Source organism: Tachysurus fulvidraco, chromosome 26 (assembly GCF_022655615.1).
Source record: "Tachysurus fulvidraco isolate hzauxx_2018 chromosome 26, HZAU_PFXX_2.0, whole genome shotgun sequence".
Taxonomy (NCBI): Eukaryota; Metazoa; Chordata; class Actinopteri; order Siluriformes; family Bagridae; genus Tachysurus; species Tachysurus fulvidraco.
Window position 1 is genome coordinate 5,745,256 of NC_062543.1, and position 15,060 is coordinate 5,760,315.

A 15,060-nucleotide genomic window follows, 5' to 3' on the forward strand; every position below is an offset into this window, starting at 1 on the left:
GATAAGCCTCCCGCTGCACTGAATGCCACGCTTCCACAGGGGGCTGGTCTAATTAAGCTGAGGGCGGCAGAGTCAAAGAGGACGCTGTGAGCCAAAACAATTTCTTTTCGCTTATAATGGAGCCAGGCAGAGCTTCTTTTTTTTTTCCAATGGGGTGTTTGAAGGGCAGTGGCACACTGACCCCAAATACTTTCATAACAAACACCCATCAACATTTTACATGATTTAAATTTTGATCTGATTTTCGTCTTAGCATTAAGCTGTAAGAAATATGAACCCTGGACTATCTGTATCCTGGCTTCCCTGAGTTTCCCTTTGCGTAACCATTTCAGTGAACATCCTGTTGTAATGAGAAGGCTGTTCACTTCTTTAAAACAAAAATCTTTGCACTTTTTTATTTATTTATTTATTTATTTATTTATTTAAAAAAAATTGATCTGTACTGAAAACACAGACAGATGATGTTCGGTTGTGCTTGTAGGGCACGAGGTAAGGGGGTACAGCGCTGGTATATCATGTACAGGACATTAATAAGAATCCATCTTGTTTAAGAAAACGTTTCTAATCACTACATTACTAATAAAGACTGCTGACCAATCAAATATCTGCACTCATCATTTATGGGTCCATTTATGTCCCAGCTTGACTCTCAAAAAAAAAAAAAAAAAAAAACGCTACTAGGTCAGGTTCCCTTTGGTGATGAAAATAGCGGCAAAACACAGGATTAGATTTAAATCGTCCATTCTGATGAATGCAGTCAGATGGAAAAGTGATATTTGAAGGTCTTGTCATGCTTTATCTAACAGATTTGATTCATTTGGTCCAGACCTTGTGTACAACAGTTGGTCACGGATTGATTTAAATGGGGGGTCAATGCATATATTTCAAACTACAGGGTTTATTTCGTATCATTTGTTATTTCTACATTAATCCCATTCCGTTTGCCATTTGTCTAAAATGTAATGGCAGATTTAAAGCTTGCTATGGTAAAATGCAAAAGGTTTGATTTTGCACTTACCGTTTCTGTGATCCGTATTTTTTTGTCTGCTTGTTCGTGAAAACGTATCTAAAACAGTAAATTATATGACTCGGTAGTTCTATTCTCCGTTAAATCTGGCGGGAAATAGTACTTAATAAGAGAAATACTTTTCTAACCTCTGTACTACTAATTATGACTGCGGTTTATGTCAGAAACATTAATCAGGACATTTGTCATTACTGCATTTCAGCAATTTGCTTGCATTATTTTTAGCTCAGCTCACATACTGTAAGAAGGGTAATCGACATGAGCACCGGGTCTCCAGTACGGCTCGGCTCGGTTCTGGCTGTATAAAAGGTGACAAAACCCAGTTAAACTCCTGGGTCGAGATGCAGTTTATAATGAGAAGGAAGCACTGCATTTCAAGGTCTTGCCATGTTTTATCTATCAGGCAGGATTCATTTCGGCTATATCTATAATTATCTCATGCCAAATGATTCTATGAGTCAAGTGTGTTCAAGGAAAAAAAAAGAAAGAAAGAAAGAAAAGAAAAAACAGGAAGCATCCAAAACATTTCCTGTAAGGAAACTGTCTGAGGCGAAGAGACAGCTTGAATGAAGTGAAAAATGCCAGACGTCTTCATCAAACTGTTTTTATGCTGCTTTTTACATCAAACAGCAATCGTATATATTATATATATATATAAAATTATTTCTTTTATTTATTTGTTTTTTTAAAGCCATGCCTATACACTCAGACACAGCAGTAAAAGCTAAAATAGCAGAATACCGATATCTCCTCCAAGCAAAAAACTCTTTCTGAGCAATGCGCCCTGTTTACCTCAGGTTCATTTTTTTAAAACAGCGCAGCGTGCAGAGTTTCTCTGAGCTCTGAATCTCCCAGCAGAAACTAAGAGCGTGTGCTGTCAGTGAAAGCTGAGATATAGGGAGAGAATATTTGTCAGGCCTGAAAGATAACACTTCTCCAATCCATCCTTCCTTCTTCGGCATCATGGGAGCTTGTGGTTCCCCCGGCAGGTGAGAGTCCCTATTAATTACAGGAAGCTCCAATACAGAGACGGTCAGCATGAGGCGGGACCCTGGGACGTCCAATACAGGAAGACAAATGGCCCGGCCGTGAGTGAACACTCGCACACAGATTTAGCCAAATATTCTTGAGGCAATGGGGTGCTTAGTCAAATTTTTCACCATCCCTCCCCCTCGCCGTGCTCAGTCGATCATACGCTACAGTGCAGCTTGCGATCCACATGCATTCTGCATCTGTAAAAATCCAACCAGGCAGCCTCATGTTTTAGAAAAAGTAGGTCACGCAAGGTTAGGAGCTTTTTTTAAATGCTGAAAGTTGACTTTTTGTCCTCAAAAGCTGTGCTGCTGTTGTGTGGACTGCATTAAAAAATGTTTAATGCAGCCATGCCAGAAAAAAATATGTAACTGAAAAGAGCACTCAAGTGAATATGCCCACAAGCATGCGCACATAAAGACACACACAAACACACACACACACAAAAGTAAATCTTGAAAAACATGTTTGTATTACATTACGCCTGACAAATTCCTTTAAAAAATGCATGTGAAATTTAATCACTCGGAAGATTTATTATTTGAAGGGATTTAAATATTAATAAGCCTATAATGTTGCTTAAACTACGCATTCATATTGCATAAACCACATAAGGTGAAAACAGAGGCAAGATCAAACTTAATAATAATCAAACGTTTGAAAGTTTTTATTGATTACATTTTTATTTATTTCCCCATTGCTGATATTTACCCCAAGTTCAAATCTTTTTTTTTTTAAATCTGTTTAAGCATTAACCACTATGTATGCTCACTGCATGGGTTAGAACATAATGACATTGTAGATCCTAGACAGTGCAATATGTGCCTGATAAAACACTGCTTTGGGATTTAGCCATAAATAGAACGACTACATTAAGAGCTCGATGGAAACTACATGTTCGAGAACATTCAAGATACTTGGAGCACTGGGAGAACACATGGTGGTGGACATATTACAGAGCATCAATACACACGCATGCACACACACACACACACACACACACACACACACACACACACACACACACACACACACTCAATTAGATTTAAAAAAAAAAAGAGAGAGAGAGAGAGAGAAATCATATAAAAATAAAGTCTGAAATTACAAGCTTTTTCTCCCTACATGTGCATCACACAGGTCACTTAGCTAAAAGGTTTAGGAAACATAAGAGCATGAAAATGAGACTGCAATTCAGATTTATCAATCTGAACAGTTTTTTTTGTTTGTTTGTTTTTTTTAAATATTAACATTACTTTTTTTTCTGGTTTATATACAGTGTGAAAGGCTGTCTGGAAAAACCCACTGCAACTCTTCTACACCCAAACAGACAAATGGTGTTGTGTCCAAAATTTAGGTTTTCTGCCAATAAGGTACTTTTGAATATATAAATGATAGGGAAATCATTAGAATTATTCTAGTTTCTAACCTTGTCCTGGTATGGCTTTCTGAGAACCATGCAAAATAGAAACACACTTCAATTCAGGAAAGCCTGTAATTTTTAGAAAGTCCATACAGCCGAAAATGGCAAGATGTCACTATTTTTTCCCCCGGACTGCCACACGTGTGCTCTGAGTGCACATGCTGCTCCATTCAGCAGACAAACCAATCCCTGTGGCAACCCATGTACTCGTTCTATCAACTGCCCTCCACATAATTCAGGTTGCCTGTGTGCATATGCGGCCTCGAATAAAAGCCGCACATAAGGATACATGTGCAGATCATGTGTTTACCTGCTTGAAACAGTTCAGCCTAAGAAGCTCTGGTCCTTTCGACGTGGACGTTAAGCTTGCTTCTCATCTGTCACCGCACCTATCTTTTACCTCCTGCTGTTCTCTATTTCTCTCCATCCGTCTCCTTTTCTTTCTTTCTTCCTTCCTCCCTCTCTTCCCATCACTCACACCCACTCTCTCTCAGCAAGTCATACATTAGCACGCACAGAAGTCTCCGTTCCCAGCACTCATCCGATGCGAGATTGATAACTGCAGCGGGCAGCGCTGATAAATCAGTCTGAGCCGCGAGGTAGCAATCAGATGGAGCAGGTCTCGCCTCATGCCAGTCCCTGACTGCGCAAGCTTTTTGATTTAGTGCACAATGACTCAACACTTCTTTCTCCTGCTTTAAAGACACTTTCTACAAGACGGAGTGCAAGAAGAAAGAAGAACAGTATGCAGAAATTTGTTAAACCAAGTTTTCACTGCTTCAGTTCTCCCTGAGCCTTTTTCAGATTCTTTTGCATGACAAATGACTACAAGCTGAGGAATATAAAATGATTACGGCAGGAAAAAAAAGCTTTATGTAGAGTCTTGATCTAAAGCCAGCACTCTGAGTAAGTGTATTACATGTAATTTTGAGCTACATCCCTGAGCACTTTACCCAAGCTTTCCTTTGATCCTATTTTATGCAAACCTCACTACGGTTTTTTAAATAATACATCTATTCCTTTCAGAAGTTTCCAAAATCATGAACCGGTTCTGACCATCCATCCTTCATGAGCACCCTGCGATACAATCCTGAATGAGGCAGCTGGAAACACTATTCTGTGTTCAGCTGGCATTACAAAGTGCATAAAAACGCTTTCTGAATCCTTACCGGAAATAACGGAGAGGAAAAGTACAGCTGAGATTCAGGAGCCAATGCTCTTGAGTAAGCTCTGTTTAAATTACAAACACAGGAAACTGTTATTGATGCATTAACATTATTCATGAATCGTTTAGCAGCAGATAAGAACACTTTACTGTTGGTGTTGGCTTTTAGACTTCTTACGGTAGTTAAATAATAACAAAAATAGAGAAAATTACCTCCTCCTTAGAACGTCACTGAAAACCTAGAGTACCACATCAAGCAGATATTCAAATAAAGCTTTTACTTTGCTGACTTTATGCCAGCTAGCTTGCTAGTGACCTTGAGTACTTGCCTACTCAATATAAACGTATAATGTGAGCTACCTTGCTTGTGATTCTGTTCAAATCTAACACAAACACTCTAATGTTATCTAGCATGCTTGTACACAATACAATAATGTTAGCTAGCTAGTTGATGAGTTTGGGTAACTATTTACAGCATAAAAAATACCTGAGTGTTAGATATCTTGCTAGCGACACTTGCTTCTTTTCTACACAATACAACACTAATGTTAGCTTGTGACACTTGGTACTCCTACAAAATACAATACAATACAATACAAAACTGTTAACAGGCTTGCTAGTGATGCCTAGTACTTATTTACAGAATTCTTTGCCCAATGTGATACTATAATATTAGGTAGCTTGAGAATCAGGCTAAGTAGCTATAAAGTAAGTGAATGTTAGCTTGCTTGCTAGTGACACTATGGACAATACAATATTATAATGTTAGCTGGCTTGGGCTTTGACTGTTAAATTCTTTACACAATATAATACTTTAATGTTAGATAGTTAGATTAGGGTCACTGGGTATTTTTCTAAACTATACAACACTAAATATTATACATACACCTTGCTAGTGATGATGGGCTATAATTAACAATAAAATACCTGAATGTTAGCTATCCTGCTAGTGATACTCGGTAGTTTGCCCAGTATAATACAACATTGTTATTTAGCTTGCTAACAAAACCACTAAACCATTTTTAAGTACACGCTTTTTATTTTATTTTATTTTATTAGACAGACAGCCTACACAGCTGCCTACACACTTTGGGTGCAGGTTACACAATATAAGAGTTATCTTTATTTGATGGGATAATACATGGGATAAAACAAGCATCACCTACCTTGTTAGCCCATTGGGCTAGCTACTGAAATTAAATGGGTACTGCTAAGGTAATATTAACCAGGCTAACGACTTAGCTGACACTATTAACTCAGTGCTTAAATGAGCATTAGCCAACTACATAAAATGTACAGAAGTGCTAAAACAATGGATTTGTGCATTTTATTTGTCTCATATGCTGAGTGATTTTTTAAAACACAAGCCTTTAAATCCCAATATAAGTAACTCATAACTCAAACAAAAGTTTTCTTATGTTAAGATCTTAATCCTGAAATATCAACATCATGTAAAAACAAATAGCTCATTTATAACATATAATTCATTAACACAAACAACCTGAATCAGTGCAAAGATGAACCCTTGGTTTGTCAAGCTTCTGTAACCTAGAAACATATTTTTTCCACATCCTAGGCTTCTATAAGTAAGGTAAGATAAAAAGACAGTGGTGACTTTTGCGGTTAATCTCCTGCAGCAGGGGTGACGTTCTCTATGAAAGGCTTTAGCGATTGAAACCTCCGCACTCAGCATCACACCAGCTTAAGCTCCGAAGACAAACAGCCATTCAGGCTGCTTTCAGTCGGGTCTACCGCATACGCTTCCCCTAGGCTACCTCTCAGCAAGAACCCGAAACGGATCTCTCTCCACCATCGCACATGCAAAAACAAAACTAGTGCTCCTCTTTCCCCGGCTTTGTTTCATTATATCAACAAAACTGCAGGCCACATGTGTTTTCATTCTCCAGGAAGAATGTCATCTGGCTGCTTTACTCACCACAGAGATAGCGTTCGCCATTCAGCAGCTCCGACAAAGCATCCTAACAAGAGGATAGATTCGGTGTCCTTCATAAAAGACCCCTACTCTGAGGTCCCTCATGCTAAAATAGCACATTCTCAAATCTATACATGCACAAACACAATGACACACAATCAAAATGACATTACACTCAGCACAATTTCTTCAGGATGCACAGGACATCATTTGAGTCATAACCATTTTTTCATACAAAGCTGTAAGCACATTTTTATTGAGTAAAACAGTTACCATAACAGTTTAAAAACCATGTGCTTCAAAAATGACCTAAACAATTTCAAGTAGCTCTGTTCATTGTCATCATGTAGTTAGCGTATTTATACCTCAGCCTTTCATATCGTTCTTTGGCAACACACGAACACATGGACTTGTACTGTATGACAGACAGTCTATATAAGACTGTTGTGAAAAGTGCTTCATTGTTGATTTATTGAAGAGACATTTCCTAAGCATTTTAGAGTCTGGTAAAGCTGTAACCTTAGGTTTTCCGACCACAAACTTCAGGATAGAGGACTTTGTGCTTTTTTAGTAATAAAACAAGCTAGATTTTAACTAACCTGCCGTTATTAAATAACAACCTGAGGTAAGATTGAGGAAGAGTCAATAAAGACACAAACAAAAACATAGCTGATGTGAACTCTCCATCAGCAGCTATATGATTTACCAAGTTCAGTAAAAAAAAAAGCTAGCTAATGGTAATATTAATCCTTGTGATTAAAGCACTAGCAAACAAGCTAACACTGGGGTACCGTGTCATTTAAAATCACTAACAATATATTCAGTATGAAAAAGTTAAACTGACTAGTTTTAGTTTTGCCTTTTGCCAGGTTCTTTTAGTTAATTGTGCATGAAAATTCCCATGAAAGGGAAATATCTTGCTTGTGTTTACACTAAACTAGTGGATTTTCCTTAGTGCTGATGGCCTTTTCATGCAAATCCAAAATAAATGAGCTAGGCCTTTTCTCAATAGTGATTTTCTGTCCACGGTTATTAGTCAAAGATGTATTCAAACTGAGGTAATGACACATCATCTTTTTAATGAGTTACTTGTAAAACTAAACTGAAATGTAATTCAAGCTGCATGTAGTTTTTTTTTTACAATTTGAACAGAACAATGAAGTTCTGTGAAGTTTTATGATTCTCACATAATACGATCAGCGTCAATATCAACCACAAAATCGTGTAGAGACGAGTACCATCCTTATACCGCGCGAGCCTTCACAGCAGACAATATATTTATATTAGCACGCAGTACAGTGCGCAGAGCAATAATGTCATATTACGCCTCCTCTGCTATTAAGATCCTTGGCGTCCAAACACTCAACACCAGAGTGACTTCTCACGCACTCACAACTCATTGAAGGTCTGCTCAGACAAGCCAGCTCGTATATCAGACAAGAGAGAGAGGAAAAGAGAAGGGAGACGGGGAATAACTCTCCTAATATGCCCAGTGTTAACAGATATTCAGTGAACAGAAGATAACACAAAGGAACGGTGCTTATGTTTTGCTCCCAAAATGCCAGAACTTTCCACAGCTCTTATCTCGAAGCCTCTGAGGTTGAAAGGACAAGAGGGAATGGGGAGAAAAGAGGAAGAAAAAAACAAACAAAACAAAAAAAAACCCACCCCAAACAGAAGCAAGTCATGACTTCTTGCTATGAGCATTTGGCTTTTGAACTACTTTATCCCAAACTCCCCGGACCGCCCTCTGCCCCCCCAACACCGACAAAGTGCAGACAGAGAGTGGATGAGAACATGAGGGGATCACAAGCAGCCAGTGGGGACAGGTGCTAGGGAAAAAAAGCCAGCCAATCACAAGGATTTGTGGTGGGTGCTGGCCCAGGGGCAGAAATCATTCATCAAAGAGCATTTATGAGCGATGGAGCAGAGCCTGCAATGATGAAATTTCAACAACAGCCTGAATATACTGTACAGAAGACTGTCTCTCTTTCTCTGGCTTTGTCAAGTATCCTCACCTGTCTCCTATAACCTGACTTCACCCTTTTGTGCTTTCAGATCCTGTTCCCCAATTTGGCAGGAGTCATTTTGGCCTAGTCTTCATTTTCCCCCATTGTCCTCTAGGAGTGGCTTCTTAAGTGCTCCAGTTAATCTCAATGCATTAAACAAGCTTGCTTACGCCAGGCAGCCACACAATGGAATGCCGGACACAAGATGTACAAGATATGAGCAGAAGGTAGACGTGCACTCACAAACACACACACACACACACGCACACACACACACGTGACTGCTTTTATGTCATCTTTGTTCTATAGACTCAACGCATGCCCTTATTAGATTCTAATAGCAGACTAAGCCCACTCAGGGGGCATGAAGCATAAGCCGGGCAACACAGCCATTTGATCCAGCAACTGTTGTTAAAAAGAAAACCAAGCAGACTGCAGCCAAGTATCAAAAGATAGACAGGTCAGTCTCTCATGATCTCCATGAAAAGGCTGAATTTAGACACAAACGTTTTAAAACTGGGTGGAACCAACAAAGGTTTAAAGCTTCAAATAAGATTAAATCAAAGTTTATCTACCCAGTTAATCCAGTTAAACCAAACTCTATAAGCCTTGTTTCAAAATAATCAGCACTGTTTTTCAAGAAAAGCATTTAAATATAATTTTACTGCCAACTTTCATTCATCAGGTTGAGTCATTACATGAACTGTGATTTAAATTTTGTTTTTAAGATTCACTTTAATCTTGTACTGAATTTAATCCGAGTTTCTGAAATAGCAGCAGGGTGGCAGGTGGATTGTAGAGCCAGAAAAAAAAAATACACCATCTCTTTTCAAAGGAAGAGTTTATTTAACTAACACTGCATGCAGACAATCACTTGTCACTTATTGTTTCGACAAAGCTTTCTTGTAAAGACAGGATGCTAAAAACTTTTGTGTTACCGTGTTAAAGATTTCCCTTTTCCCATCGGAAACCAGTGCATGTGAATACGTACACGTGTAAATGTGGATAGGATAGCGGAACAGATTGTTGGGATGTTTTTCCCCTCCGAGAGGTGAATCAATCATAATGGACAATCAGAATGAATTCCAGTTCAAGTGTAAACATGTTAGGATTTTAACTGGAGATTTGTTAAGCCATGTTTAAACACACAAAAATAATTGTTTCAACACAACTATTATCAAAATTTAAAAAAACTAAATCCTTAATTAACTCTAAACTCTGAAAAAGCTTGGATTGGTTGCAGCAACCAGGAAAGATCCAAGCATTGCTTTATCTTTAAAGCAGTATGTAAATCTCCAGACTGTTTTTCATTTCCACCCAGTGAAACAGAGCTTCACTAGGTCAGATACAGACACTTGATCCAGTGGCCTTGAGATTTTACTCTAGGTCACAGATATGCACTTGAGATAATCCAAAGCCGATGTGTATCTGACACATGCATTTACTGCCAAGATGTTTTGGCAGCCTGAGAGTCAGAAAAGCAAATGGCCAATTAGCAAAGTGCCACCATGCTAATGGCATCCTTCCGTAACCCATCGTTAGCAGCAAAATGAACTGAACTGGAGCAGACAGCGATGCGATGTCGCATCTGGTATTGATGCGTCTCGCAGTCTATATCACATACTCGCTGTTCCCAAGAAGATGCTGACTGGTCAGGCCAGAACACCCACACTGCTGGGTGGAGAATGCTGATTAGTTTGGTCAGCGGAAGGTCGGCCATCTTATCTCATGTCACGCTGAGATAATGGCATCCGACCGTCACACACTGCCTCCAGGTCTGGAGTCATCTGAGAAGACTGATAGACTGGGGATAAAAGTGTCCTGCTGGGCAAGAAAAGACACGCACACACATATGCATGCATACATACATATATATGTATTTTTTTCCATTATTAACAGTGAATCTTAACAGGCAAAAACCCAGGGCTCAAAACAAGAGCATGAATATTCAATGCTATAAAAAGTTTAACAGGACACAATTGGGAAAGAAAAAAGCGTGTTAGTGTCATGTAAAAAAATTTAGATTCACTTAAAAAAAATGTGTGTGTTCAAAAAAAAGGTGCCAAATAACACAAAAGTTAGCCCTGGACCACTGATTTGATTGGTCGAGCAGTGTTCCAAAAGTGCCTATAACTATCACTCTGTGAGACTGTGTTCACCATGTACAATCCCCTCCATAGTTCAAAACAGTAGCGTTATCGACATTAGCATCTTTATAAACCATACTTTTCAGAATATAACTTTTGACTAAATATCAAAGCTCATAAGTTCAAGATCAAGTTCAAGATAAAAATGAAGAATGGAGATAGTATCACTGTCAAATTTCAAGGTGCCTGACATTAAATCTAAGGCAAACATGAGGTAAAATATCCTATTAAACAGGCCGAACATCTGGTCCTTGAATTTTAGAAGCTATAACAACATTAATTATGTTGGCACTGATATGCAAACCCAATTTCTGAAATAATCATTTCTTTGAAAAGTAATGTCACTCAGTATAGTTTAAAAAACAGCAAATCACAGCTTGCATTTCTACTTAGTGAAGCTTGGGATTACACGGATGACACCATGGTAAAAAAAAGAAAGCCGTTTCATAAATCATGCCTCACCCAGTTTGTTGATTTCCAAAGCTTCTAACAGCCTTCCAGGGCAGATTTTTTGTGTGTGTTACTTTGAATCTGACCAGTGAACCGCATGACGTTTTACAATCTTTACAATGTTTCTGTGGCTCAACTGATTGCCCACCTGATTTTCATACAGCTTTTGAGCACATCCAAAAAGCCATAAAAGAACACACCTGAACACAAACACCCCTGTAAAAACACGCATATGCACATGTTCCTCAAATCAGGGCTCAAATCCAGCCAGCTACCACCAATGGAAGAACAAACATGAACTCATTCTTCTGAACATAAAATCAAACACAGGGTGCTAGCAGCTGCATTATCCCAGTAATCCAGTCCAGACTGCCTCTGTGAAACCAAACGGACTGGTCGACCTCTCCCAGACGTTCTTATTGAGGTTCTCTCAGGAATTACAGCTTAAAGCTTCATACCGTCTTCCTGTTTTTGCGCAAGATACTGTGTGCCTGTAAATGCAGGCGTGTCTGTGTAATAAAGAAGAGGTACAACTCGAATTAATCCGAATGAAACATGAATGAGCCAGCAGTTAAGGTTTATTGCCTAGGTGTAACAGAAGACGTTTAACTGCTCTGTGTGTGGCTTTGGCTAACGGCTCAGTGCTTAACCCGAGGGACTCTCTTTCACTCGGTCACTCCATTAGGTAAGGCAGAGAAAAGAGAAAGACAGACATACATTCTTCACCTCATGGCGCACTCTGGAAAACAGCTGTGCAAATGGGCACAGGCACACTAGACATTTGAGCTATGAGAAGCAAGCTTGACAAGCACCATAAACTTATACAACCCTTTGTGGGGGAAGAAAGACTCAGGACAACTCTAAGAGGGGAAAAGTGTTGTTTGTTTGTCTGGGCCGTAAGCTATAAGCAACTGTTTACTGTCATTTTAAAAGCATTAAAACCACACATGTGAAATAATAAATGGGTTATAAATGTGCTTACTTTCTTAAAATGACTTAAAAACAAAAAAAAATTATTTACCTCATTGAAAAATAGCCCATTTTGTACTGACATGCTTAACAGTTAGCCAGTGGCTTACTTGCTAGTAAATTAGCACAAATTTTTACTATCATATTGTCAACAGCTTCGTTAACAAAACACATTGTCAAAATGTCATCATTCAAATTATTTTGTTTATCAATAGCTAATATATCACTAGCATTTTGTCTACCAACATTAGCTAACATAGCTAGCTGGTTTGGTAAAAGATTCTTCATGCAATGCAATTTTTACAAAACTAAACTCCTTTTTCTGACTCAATACATCAATGTTATACAAATAAACCTGTGAAAGTCTCTGCCTTAAAGGAAAATTGTGACTTTCATGCTGTGGTAATGAAGTTGCCCCAGACACCTAACTATATAAACAAAATCAGTTTTATTCACCATTTAGAACAAGCTAAATTTAAAGTAAGCATTCACAAGCAGCAGTCAAGAAAAGAGCATTGTAGAAGAAAAATGTGCTCACGTCAATCCAAACCAAGTATCTATCTACAACTTTAGCTATGGTTACACAAAACTCTGGAAAATTAAGCTACTCAGGTTGCTTCTTGTTACTTGGGATGGGTGCATTATCTAGTTATCAATTCTTTTTTTGCCTAGACTAAAGCAACAGAGTGTGTGTGTGTGTGTGTGTGCATTTTTAATTTTTGTTTGTTTTTCTGTACAAAGTATTGCTAATATGTATTGGCAGGATGTAATTTAGTGATGAATGAGCCTGTAGTCTGTGGCGTGACCTGCCCCTTCCTCCTAATCAGTCCGTTCTGAGGGCGCTCCGCTCATCTCTCAGAGCTCTAAAAGTCTCAAATTCACTTATCTTGTGTGATGGGGCTGAAACTAATTTGCCCTGGCTCTCTCTTGCTCAGTCGTTCTTCCTCTCGATGCCTCTCTCCCACTCCCTCCCTCTCTAAGCAATTACTATCTGTATTTACAACCTGTCTCTGAGCTGCGCTGTCAGGGGTCAGGATCCAACTGCCAGAATATAAAATTACATGACGGGAGAGTATCATGGCCTTCTGACACTTTCGCCATGCTTTCATTTTCTGTCTCTCTCTCTCTCTCTCTCTCTCTCTCTCTCTCTCTCTCTCTCTCTCTCATACACACATACAGTCTGAGTAAGACAGAACTTTTAGGGCTTGATTGGAGACATCTGCTTAATGACAATCACCTGGACATAAAGGTATTGACACTCTCAGCCCGTCTCTCCATCAACCTCTCCATTTTCTTGCCTTTGGCACATTGTGAATACAAGAACTGGGGCTGTTGAATTCAGCAGGGCATGCAAAATGCTCCACTGCGAAAGGCGATACATTTATGGCATGCATAAAGAACAGATTATCAGGTTTGGGATTTGTGCCATGTGTGCACATTAGCGGCTGCCTTTTATTCTGAACCTACCTTGTTTACGCCGACACACATGCATAAAGACTCTAATTAATATTTACTGAAGTGCTTTGCCAGCTTGGAGTGCTTTGCCCAACAACATTAATGACAAACACACAGAAATGAACTCTCACTCCCTTTATGCACCCCTTCAGCGAGTTATGCTTTTGCGAAGGCAGGTCAATTAAATATAATAAAGCACTTAAAACACAAACTCAGCCACGAGCCCTGAGCGCGTGGACATGGAGGCGCTCACCAATTAGCACATGCATTAGTAGGTGGCCGTGTATTGTAGTGCTCGGCAGTCAGGCACCACCGAACATAGTGGCTCTTTCTGTGTGGGCTCATAATGATCTCATTGTTACTCAACCACTGGTTTGGAGAAGGCACTTCCAGGACTCTTTTTAGTATATAAGATGTAGTCTTTAAAAGCTTTCAAAAGACCTTCTATGGGTCAAAGCGGCACTATGGAAGTTTTTTTTTTTTTTTGATGATGATGATGATAAGGTCCCAGTTTTTCCATCATTAACAGTTTTACTTAGAATTTGAAGGCTGCATGTGGGGACACAGTCTAAACCTTTATATAAAAAAACACATACACAAATAATAAAATCAGTAGACATGGGCATTTTAGGCTGAATGTCTGTCTGTCTGTCTGTCTGTCTGTCTGTCTTGGGCTGAAATCTGAAATGCCAAATCACATAATGGCTTTCTGCAGTAAAGACAAACGTGACACCCAGACGTCCAAATGATCCCTGAGTGCACATGATAATTGGGCTGAGAACGGGAGACCGGATTTCTGGGGAAACAAGGGCTCTGAAACTTAATTATGCGCTCTTTGGAAATGTAGGGCACGACAGAAACTGCTCTCTCTCTCTCTCTCTCTCTCTCTCTCTCTCTCTCTCTCTCTCTCTCTCTCGGGCGAGCGAATGTCAAGCTCTCGTTTCGGACGGACCACGAAGAGCGTCTGCGCGCATGCGTAAAACCATCCGTAAATCAAATAAGCACTCTGGACCAAAATAAAACGCACTTTTTTAACAACTACTGATGAACATAGAAAATATTAAATTGGCACGGGAAAGGAAAAATAATAAAAATAATAAATGCCTCCTTAGTAAAGGATAACCAGGAAAGAATTGTAATAGATTTAAGAAAAAGACGCACAAATAAGCTACTTTACAGCTTATTACAAGGATCAGGGAACATATGGACTTTCTGCAGGTCACGTCTGAAAATCTGAGATATTCATCCCTAAGTGTCATCAGTCTATAGAACTTTTAGGAGCAGGGATCATTTACATTGCAGATTCTTTGGAAAAACAGATGATGTGCCATAATTTCAGTAATTAGAGCTGAGACAGAATAAAAATCACCATACGGTTATCAATATGACCAAGAGCAGAAAAAGAGCCAAATCGTCGAGTGATGGAAGGGGAAAAAAAGCCCCAAAGAAGAAA

The 15,060-nt window shown here is 39.1% G+C and overlaps 1 protein-coding gene across 1 annotated transcript in view; it reads right to left on the reverse strand.

Moving 5' to 3' along the window:
- fam222ba (family with sequence similarity 222 member Ba) overlaps positions 1-15,060 on the reverse strand; it is a 57,332-nt gene that overhangs the window by 41,751 nt on the left and 521 nt on the right. The window lies entirely within an intron of this gene.